Source organism: Nicotiana attenuata, unplaced genomic scaffold, assembly GCF_001879085.1.
Source record: "Nicotiana attenuata strain UT unplaced genomic scaffold, NIATTr2, whole genome shotgun sequence".
NCBI classification, from domain to species: Eukaryota; Viridiplantae; Streptophyta; class Magnoliopsida; order Solanales; family Solanaceae; genus Nicotiana; species Nicotiana attenuata.
This window is the reverse complement of record NW_017672364.1, coordinates 102,968-112,931: the sequence shown is the minus strand read 5'-3', so window position 1 is coordinate 112,931 and position 9,964 is coordinate 102,968. Positions and strand designations below refer to the sequence as shown.

At 38.2% G+C, this 9,964-nt stretch overlaps 1 pseudogene; it reads left to right on the top strand.

Annotated features, from left to right (window-relative positions):
- Window positions 1-899: 899 nt before the first annotated feature.
- Window positions 900-9,964, top strand: part of LOC109212924 — a 26,541-nt pseudogene continuing 17,476 nt past the window's right edge.

Here is a 9,964-nt window from a genome sequence, read left to right as displayed (position 1 = left end):
TTTCCTTCACTCAAATTCTCACAAAACGGCTCTTCAGTTCTCTCACAATTGGTGGAGAATCTCCAACTCCCACAAATCCATCACCAACAAGATTAACATCGAAGACCAGCAAAGGAGCATAAACTTTGAATCAGCAATAGTAAACTCTCTTCCGAAACCCGAAAATAACTTAACAGTTCCAACCCTATCACACACTTTGCACTAACGGTCAAGAAAAAACAAACAATTACAGAAAATTAGAAACACAACAAACTACTTGAATACTTTCCTTTTTACCTTCACAATGTGATTGTATTCTTTGCCCTCTTCGTACTCTGTTTGGTTCAAATAGGTGCACTATTTTGAAGTGATTTCACCACAGTTTTCACAAAGCATTTGTATTTGTGTTATTTTAAAGAATATTAGCTCTGATACTTTGAAGCCTCGCTCACAGTTGATGCTCTGATACTAGTTTGAAGAATATAGTTACTCAAATAAATTATGTTCGATAAATTTCAACATATGGCCAATATTCACTATACAAAAAATAGATAGTGATATGAAACTTATTTAATCAAACCTAAAAAATAAAAATATTATTATAATTGTTAGTGCTATTATCAAAAAAAATTAATAAAAATATATTTCTTTATTTTATACATAATTATTATCCACATTGAAGTTGAAATTATTCTTATATACTATATTATTACTTCTAGAATAAAATAAAAGTGTAAGAAAAGAGGAACAAGATTAACTTACAACAAATATTCTTGTCAAAATGAAAGATTTCAATACATCTCTCAATTTTTTAATTCCTATTTTCATTTCCAATCCCTCACCTGCCTATAAACCTTAATTCTAGGGCTTAATCAATATATTCTCTACTCATTCCAATGGTATTTTTCTGAACAATAATAATGGCTTCTTCTTCTAGAGGATTAACACCGCCCGTAAGGGCTAATCTTGTTGTATCACCCCCTGCTTATTATTATTACCGTAATAATGGGGGGTTTGTCGAGTTCCGAAGCAAGAAGAGGAAGTTAATTAGTAATATAAAATGTTGTTCAAATTCAGCAATGCTAATTAATTCAGGGAATGGTGTTGATAAATGTGGAGGAGGTGAGGATTGAGGTTTGATGCTAAGAAGATCAATGCTAATTATATGAGGATTCAAGCTTCTTCTTCTATGCCCTTTCCTTCTCCTCAGTCTAGACTTGTTTCAAAGCTAGAAAACTTTTTTTCACGTTGTATCCCAAGAAATTCAGACCCTCATTCCCGTGACTCTCCACCAAAGCGAGATACTAGTATTGCTAATGAGAAAGATTGGGTCATTAGCCTGTTAAATGATAATGTCAATGAAACTGGGAAAAATGAAGATGGCAGCACATGGTATCGAGAGAGTGGAGAAGACCTTGGTGACAATGGATACCGATGCCATTGGACAAGGATGGGTGGTCAGAGCAATGATGGTACCTTAGAATGGAAAGAAACATGGTGGGAAAAAAGTGATTGGACCGGATACAAAGAACTAGGCTAGGTGTGGAGAAATCTGAGAAAAATGCTGAAGGGGACTCATGGTGGGAAATATGGCAGGAAGTTCTTCACCAAGATGAATGGAGTAATCTTGCTAGGATAGAAATGAATACATAAAACAAGCAAAATCAGGCATAGAGAGTGCTGGGTAGTATGAAAATTGGTGGGAAAAAATTATGCGGAGGGTTGGACAGAGAAAGGGGCCCACAAGTATGGCAGATTAAATGAACAGTCTTTGTGGGAAAAATGGGGAGAGCATTATGACGGAAGAGGATCTGTTCTTAAATGGACAGACAAGTGGGCGGAAACTGACCTTGGAACAAAATGGGAAGAGAAATTTTTTGCAGGCTCTGGTTCACGACAAGGGGAGACTTGGCACGTGTCACACAGCGGTAAAAGATGGTCAAGGACATGGGGAGAGGAGCACTTTGGTAACGGAAAAGTGCACAAGTATGGCAAGATCACAACGGGTGAAAATTGGGACATAGTTGTGGATGAAGGAACTTATTATGAGGGTGAACCTCACTATGGATGGGCAGATAAAGTAGGGGATTCAACCCAATTATTGTCTGTCATGACCCAACATTCCACCACAAGCATCGTGATGGCACTTAGTCTCTAAGACTAGGTAAGCCGATTACAATTATAATTCAAGCCCTTTTTTTTTTGAAATATAATTTAACAAAAGTGTCGAAACCAAAAGCGGAAACAAAATAATATAAAATGGAAAGACTCCAAGTGACTGCAACGACCAAGCAACTCTACCTTGAATCCTTGCGATCAATACACTAACTGTGCTCGAGTCCGATACCTCCAATACCTAGCTCTGCACAAAAATGTGTAAAAGTGTAGTATGCGTACACCACAGTCGACACCCAATAAGTTTCAAGACTAACCTCGGTGGTGTAGTGACGAAGTACAGTCAAAGACACTCACTAGTCAATTAACATGTGCCATATAGTAGCATACAAGAATAATAGAAAACAAATAGCAGTGATGGAAACAAATAGCAGTGATGAAAACACCTCATCTCATAATCATAAAACACGGGTCTTAGCCCACTTTCATATTTTTGAAATACGGGTCTCATCCCACTTTCATATTTTCACGGCGCCTCATGCCCATTTCTCTATCACAACCGCACGGACAACTCACGTGCCAAAAATATCAATATATAAAATCCGCACAGACAACTCACTTGCCAATAATAAAATCATTATTTACTCGCGGCAACTCGTGCCCACATCTTATTTCACAATTGCACGGACAACTCACGTGCTAATATTATAATCTTTATATACCCAAGGCATCTCATGCCCACATTTCATATCACAACAGTTCTTGTGCCAATAACATAATCCGCCCGGCAATAGCCACATGCTCACAATTTCAACATGGATCAGACTATTATCAAGTTTACCAAATTAACAAGACAAATTGCAAAAGATATAAAAATAAACACAAGGAAAAATAACAACATCACATGAAAGTCACCCACACAATAACCCCACATCATCGCATATCATCCCAGACAATAGCCACCCTTATCTCTCATATAGCCACCTGTATCACTCCATATGATAGCCACCCTTATTCCTCCGCCCTGACAATATCAATAGACACCCTTATCTCTCCTATAGCCACCCTTATCACTCCTATAATAACCACTTTTATCCCTCCGCTCTGACAATATCAATAGCATCATTATCTCTCCTATAGCCACCCTTATCACTCCTATAATAGCCGCCCTATCCCTCCGCCCTGACAATATCAATAGCCGCCCTTATCTCTCCTATAGCCACCCTTATCACTCCTATAATAGCCACCCTTATTGCTCTGTTTAATAGCCTCCCTTATCACTCCGTATAATAGCCACCCTTATTTCTCCACCCAGACAATATCCCAACACACACACAACAACAGTGAAATACCACCCTTATACCATCATAATATCAACAGTGGAATGAAACCCTTATACGCCGCATAACTGTAACCTAAATCACATAACAATTCACACAGAATATTATCACAACAACACAACATAATGAGCTTGTATTTACAAATTGCCCGTAGGCCACCTTTCCAAAGGTACAACTAAATTAATTATTTTCATAGCAAATAGCCCAAGGCTCCACTCAACGTATATAATATCTCACAACAACGACAAGGATGGAAAAGTAACTTAGCATAGAACAACACTTTCTGTAATCCACATTTTATGTAAATAGATTAATGCATCTTTTAAATTTATTTAATTATTTGTAGATAAAATCAATAATGAAAGTAATTCCACGAAATGGAAATCTCAACAAAACACAGAGTTCATGTAAAAGTCAACACCAAATTATCATATAAAACCAACTCGACAAGCAAGGAATGAGGCATGGCAAATAAAGGATTTAATAAGTGCCAACAAATTCCCAATTAAATACATAAGGGTATCTAAGAGTTTTAACCGATATAATTTACACATAAAAGCCAAGTATGTACTCGTCACCTCGCGTACACGATTTTAAATCACACAATTTTTAAATAAGACTCAATGCCTATGGGGTAATTTCCCCTCTCAAGGTTAGGCAAGATACTTACCTTTACGAAGCTAGGCCGCTATTCCAAAATGGCCTTCTTGCATGTATTGACCTCCGGACTGCTCAAATCTAGCCAAATTAATTACATAACATCATTAAAATTTGTCAGAAATAATTCCGGATAATAAAATATTGACTTCAAATTTTATTTAAAAAGTCAACCCGAAAATAAACCTCGGGGCCCGCATCTCGGAACCCGACAAAAATTCAAGAAATCCGAACACCCATTCCAATACGAGTTCAACCATGCAAAAATTATCAAATTCCGATAACGAATCTTCCTTCAAATCTTCATTTTTTTGTTTTTGAAAAGTTTTACAAATTTCTCCATTTCTTCCATTTGATTCACTAATAATTGATAAAAATAACCATAGAATCATGAAATATTCTCACTTTCGGATATAGAACACTTACCTCAATCCATATGGTGAAAATCTCCTAAAAATTGCTTCAATCTGAACTCCATAGCTCCAAATATGTTAAAATGGCCGAAACCTCGAAATATAGCTGTTCGCCCAAGTTCAGGTGAAGTTTTGAAGAATGACAAATGAACTCAGTCATGGACCAGGTCCATCATGTGAGACACAGTGTTTATCAACCTATACATGTGAGATACACGTGAAGGAGATAAGTCTCAAGGATAAAGCAGCAATATCTCCTGAACTGATCGAAAAGGTTGCATATTGGATGAGGAAAGAAAGTATCCTCATGGGAAGAGGACACAATCCGGATAAAGGATAGGGTTGGAGTTTGTATTGTTCAAGGACTCAACTTCGATGGAAGATCAGCAATTGAGTCTCAATCAAACTCTGATTACTAACTCATTAAATAACAGTAATTGTTCTCTTTTACAGGTATTGCACAAACGTAGAAGTGAAACTAAAATGAGAGCAAAAGAGCGAGGCAATTTTGCAAGCAATTTATGTGAGATTCAAGTGTGCATTCCTGAAGCTACTTGGACAAGATAGAAGAACCAATTCCATTGTGTTTATTCTTATTCTAGTTCAATTGTAGTAGGTGGTTTAAAGTTGTACCTTTCCAGCTTTTGTAGAAGCAATTGTAATAGGTACCTTGAGTATTCAAGTTATAGGCTAACTTGAAGGTGTCGCAACAGTTGAGGCTTTGTGCCACATTGGGATTAGAGTTTAATCCTTAGGTTTACAAGAGTTTTGTAAATGCTGTTTTGGCTCAGTGATTCTAGTGGAAGTTTGGGAAATTCCTACTGACTAGTAGGTCGTGGTTTTTTTCACCTTTTGAGCCAGGTGTTTTCCACATAAAAATCTCTGTGTTCTTTATTTTATGCACTCTTAATTCCGCAAATAGTAATAGTAAGTACATCTAGAAGAACCAGGTTCTTCTAGAGCGATAATTGGGTACCAAACAAATCACCCCCCCCCCCTCTCTTGTGTGGCATTGACGTTTAGAACATCAATTGGTATCAGAGAGGGTTATCCTTGAAGAGGCTAACACCTTAGGAAAAGATCAACATGAGTGCACCACCTGGGAACTGGGAAGGGCAATCCACTGCTAGGCCTCCACTTTTCAATGATCAGTACTATTCTTGATGGAAGAACAGGATGAGAGATCACATCATAGGGGAAGACTATGAACTCTAGGACATAGTCACTGATGGTCCCCTAGCAACCACAAAGAAGAATGCTAAAGGAGTTGATGTGCCTAAAACAAGAGCTGATTGCGCTGTTGAAGACCTGAAGAAGTGGGAGAAAAATGCCAAAGCAAAGAAATGGCTTGTATGTGGACTAGGTCCAAACGAGTACAGCAGAATTTAAAGTTGTACCACTGCTAAGGAAATCTGGGACACTTTGCAAGTGGTTCATGAAGGAACACCTCAAGTGAAGAGGTCTAGAGGAACACTGTTGTATTCTCAATATGAAAATTTTACTATGAAGGAAGGAGAAACTATCCAAGAGATGTATACTAGGTTCACTACAGCGACAAATGAACTTAAGTCTCTTGGAAGGGTTATTCTTGAAGAAGACAAGGTTGAGAAAATTCTGACAAGGGTTCTGCCAGTCACATGGGAAAGCAAAATCACTGCTATTCAGGAATCCAAGAATATTGCAACTCTCAAACTGGATGAACTGATTGGAAATCTGACTGCTTATGAAATGAGAAGGCAAACCATGAAGATGGATACCCCCAAGAAGGAGAGAAGCTTAGCTCTCAAAATTGCTGAAGGTTCAGATCTGGAAGATGATGAGATGGCTATGATCACTAGAGATTTCAAAAAGTACCTGATGAGAGGAAAGGGTTCTTCAAGAGGTACAACCTTCAACAAGACAAGAGCTCCTGAGAAACAGACCAATGAGGGTTGCTACAAGTGTGGTATGACTGATCACATGATCAAAAAGTGCCCTCAATGGGAAATTGAGTGAAAGAAAGAAAGAGCTAAACGAAGGAACAGGAAGAAGGAGCATGTTCAACCAAAAAGAAACAAAGGTTCAACCAAGGCTATGGTTGCTGCTTGGGGAGAAATCTCATATGAAGACTCAGAAGATGAAGCTGAAGAAGAGCAAGCACTGATGGCCATCGGAGAATCAGATGATGAACAAGAGGTAAGTATTCTTCATCTCAAAGACAAGATTAAAATCTTGTCTAAAGAAAGGTTGGCTGAGCTATTACTAGACTTCACTGATGAGTCTAAAATAATTAACAATGAGAAGGAAGTTCTGTCTAGGGAACGCGTGATCCTAAAAGCAAAATGCAAAAGTCTAGAGTCTAGGGCAAATGAGAGTGATAACAAAAATGCTGAGTTGAAGAACCAGGTTCTTGAACTTGACAACAGTGTCCTAGAACTTAGGTCTGAAAGCTTAACACTGAAATTAGGAACAGGAAAGAAGAAAGCTGATCACACATATCTCACTCTAGAAGAAAATTTGGGAAAATGAAAGATGAATTGTATAAGAAAGATGAATTCATCAAAGTCTTAAAAGAAGATCTAGGAAAGGTGAAACATGAACAAGACAGAACTTGCAAGTGGAACAAGGCTTTTATGCACTCTCCTGGCTACAAGAGCATCACAGTAGCAACAAAAGAGGACTTGGCTATGGGACTCAAGCTCCAAAATGTGATTAACCCTAACACTGACAAGATTGTTTTGCAGGAAAAAAGAGTTAACAATATTTACATTGTAGATTTGTCTACTCTTTCAGAAAATGAACTCACTTGTTTGAGTATGTTGGTTAATAATCCCCTCCTATGGCACAAAAGACTTGGTCATGCAAGTCTAAATCAGCTTAACAAATTAGTCTCTAAAGACTTGGTGATAGGGTTACCTAATATCAAGTTCAAGGAAGACAAAGTTTGTGAGGCATGTGCAAGGGGGGAGTAGGTAAGGTCGTCCTTCAAAAGCAAGAAAATGGTAAGTACAACCAAGTCGTTGGAACTGGTCAATATGGATCTATGTGGTCCAATGAGAACCATGAGGAGAGGTGGAAAGAAATATGTAATGGTGCTAGTTTATGATTATTCTAGATTTACCTGGGTTCTATTTCTAACCTCCAAAGATGAAGCTTTTGACATGTTTTCTGCATTTGTTAGAAAAACTCAGAAACAATTAGGAAATCAACTTGCCTCCATTAGGTCTGATCATGGAACTGAATCTGAAAATTCAAAGTTTGCTGAGTTCTGTGATGAAAATGGTATAGATCATAATTTCTCTGCCCCTAGGACCCCTCAGCAAAATGGAGTAGTTGAGAGAAAGAATAGAACTCTTGAGGATATGGCTAGAACCATGCTACTTTCAAGTAAATTGCCTCACAGCTTCTGGGCAGAGGCTGTAAACGCTGCATGTTACATAATAAATAGATGCATGACCAGACCTCTGGTAGAGAAGACTCCCTATGAGTTACTTAAAGGGAGAAAACCAAACATATCCCATCTAAGGGCATTTGGTTGCAAGTGCTATGTGCACAATATTGGAAAAGACTCCCTAGGAAAGTTTGATCCCAGAAGTGATGAGGGAGTATTCTTGGGATATTCTTCACATAGCAAAGCATATAAAGTGTTTAACAAAAGAACTTTGTATGTAGAAGAAAGTGTGAATGTAGTATTTGATGAAACTAACATTCTTTCTGAGATACAAGAACATGAAGATGAAGCCATTGGATTGGTAAAAGACTTGACTGAAGCATCAACTCAGGTCAAAGTGGCACTAACAGAAGGAACATGTGATGGAACAGGTTCTTCCATACAGGGCAACCTGACAGGGGGAAGAAATCAAAGAGGAATTGAAATAAACTTCTTGAAGGAACCTGTTCATGATCCTGTTCCTCAGCAAATGGTAGAAACATCCAGCAGAAGTCAGTTGGTTGTGAAACCTCACAAGTATCAAAGTTCTCATCCCATTGAGAACATTCTCACTGATCCAACATCTGGAGTTAAAACCAGATCACAATTAAAGAATCTGTGTGCTTTTGATGCTTTTCTATCTATCATTGAACCCAAAAAATGATGTTGAGGCCTTGCATGATGCAGATTGGGTGAATGCAATGCAGGATGAGCTTAACCAGTTTGAAAGGAGTCAAGTTTGGCACCTAGTACCAAGACCCAAGGACAGATCAGTCGTTGGTACGAAATGGGTCTTCAGGAACAAACTTGATGAAGATGGAACAGTTACAAGGAACAAGGCAACATTAGTGGTCCAAGGTTACAGCCAGGAGGAGGGCATAGACTATGATGAGACTTTTGCTCCAGTTGCAAGACTAGAGGCAATCAGACGTCTCATAGCCTTTGCAGCACATATGGAATTTACTCTTCATCAGATGGATGTCAAAAGTGCCTTCCTAAATGGCTATCTAAAAGAAGAAGTGTTTGTAAAACAACCTCCAGGGTTTGAGAGTAAGGAATGTCATGAGCATGTGTACAAGCTGTACAAAGCTCTTTATGGACTCAAGCAGGCCCCAAGAGCATGGTATGAACGACTATCAAAATTCTTACTGGAGCATGGTTACAAGAGAGGTAAAATAGATAGTACCTTATTCTTAAGGGAAAAAGGTAAGGATCTCATTGTTGTGAAAATTTATGTTGATGACATAATCTTTGGAGCCACCACTGACAAGCTAAGTAAGGACTTTGCAAAATTAATGGGAAGTGAGTTTGAAATGAGCATGATGGGTGAGCTTAATTTCTTCTTAGGCTTACAAATTAAACAAAGTCCAAATGGAACCATGATCCATCAGCAGAAGTATACAAAAGAGCTAATCAAAAAGTTTAAAATGGAGGAATCTAAAGAAATAGACACACCTATTGCAACTGCCACTAAATTAGATGTTGATGAACCTGGTTCATCAGCTGATCAAAAGTTGTATAGGGGTATGATTGGTTCACTCTTGTATCTCACTGCTAGCAGACGTGACATTGTTTTCAGTGTAGGACTATGTGCTCGTTTTCAGGCAATTCCAAAAGAGTCTCACTTGACTGCAGTCAAGAGGATACTGAGATATCTAAAAGGAACCACTGATATGTGCCTTTGGTAACCTAAAGGTAGTAATTTTGATCTAGTAGGATATGTTGATGCTGATTATGCAGGTTTTCTAGTGGATAGAAAGAGCACCTCAGGTGTGGCACACTTCCTTGGTTCATGTCTTGTGTCATGGGCNAAATGATAACTGATAACTGATAACTGAACTAATAACTGATAACTGAAATGATAACTGATAACTGAACTGAACAAAGGAAGTAAGGATATGAATACTCCCTCTTCTGAATGATGAACAACCTGTTTATCTGAATAAATAAACTGCGGCCTCAGGTCCAATATATATATATATATATGTGCACAACTGCGGCCTCGGGCCCAAGTATACGTATACGTAACTGCGACCTCAGGTCCAAAATGC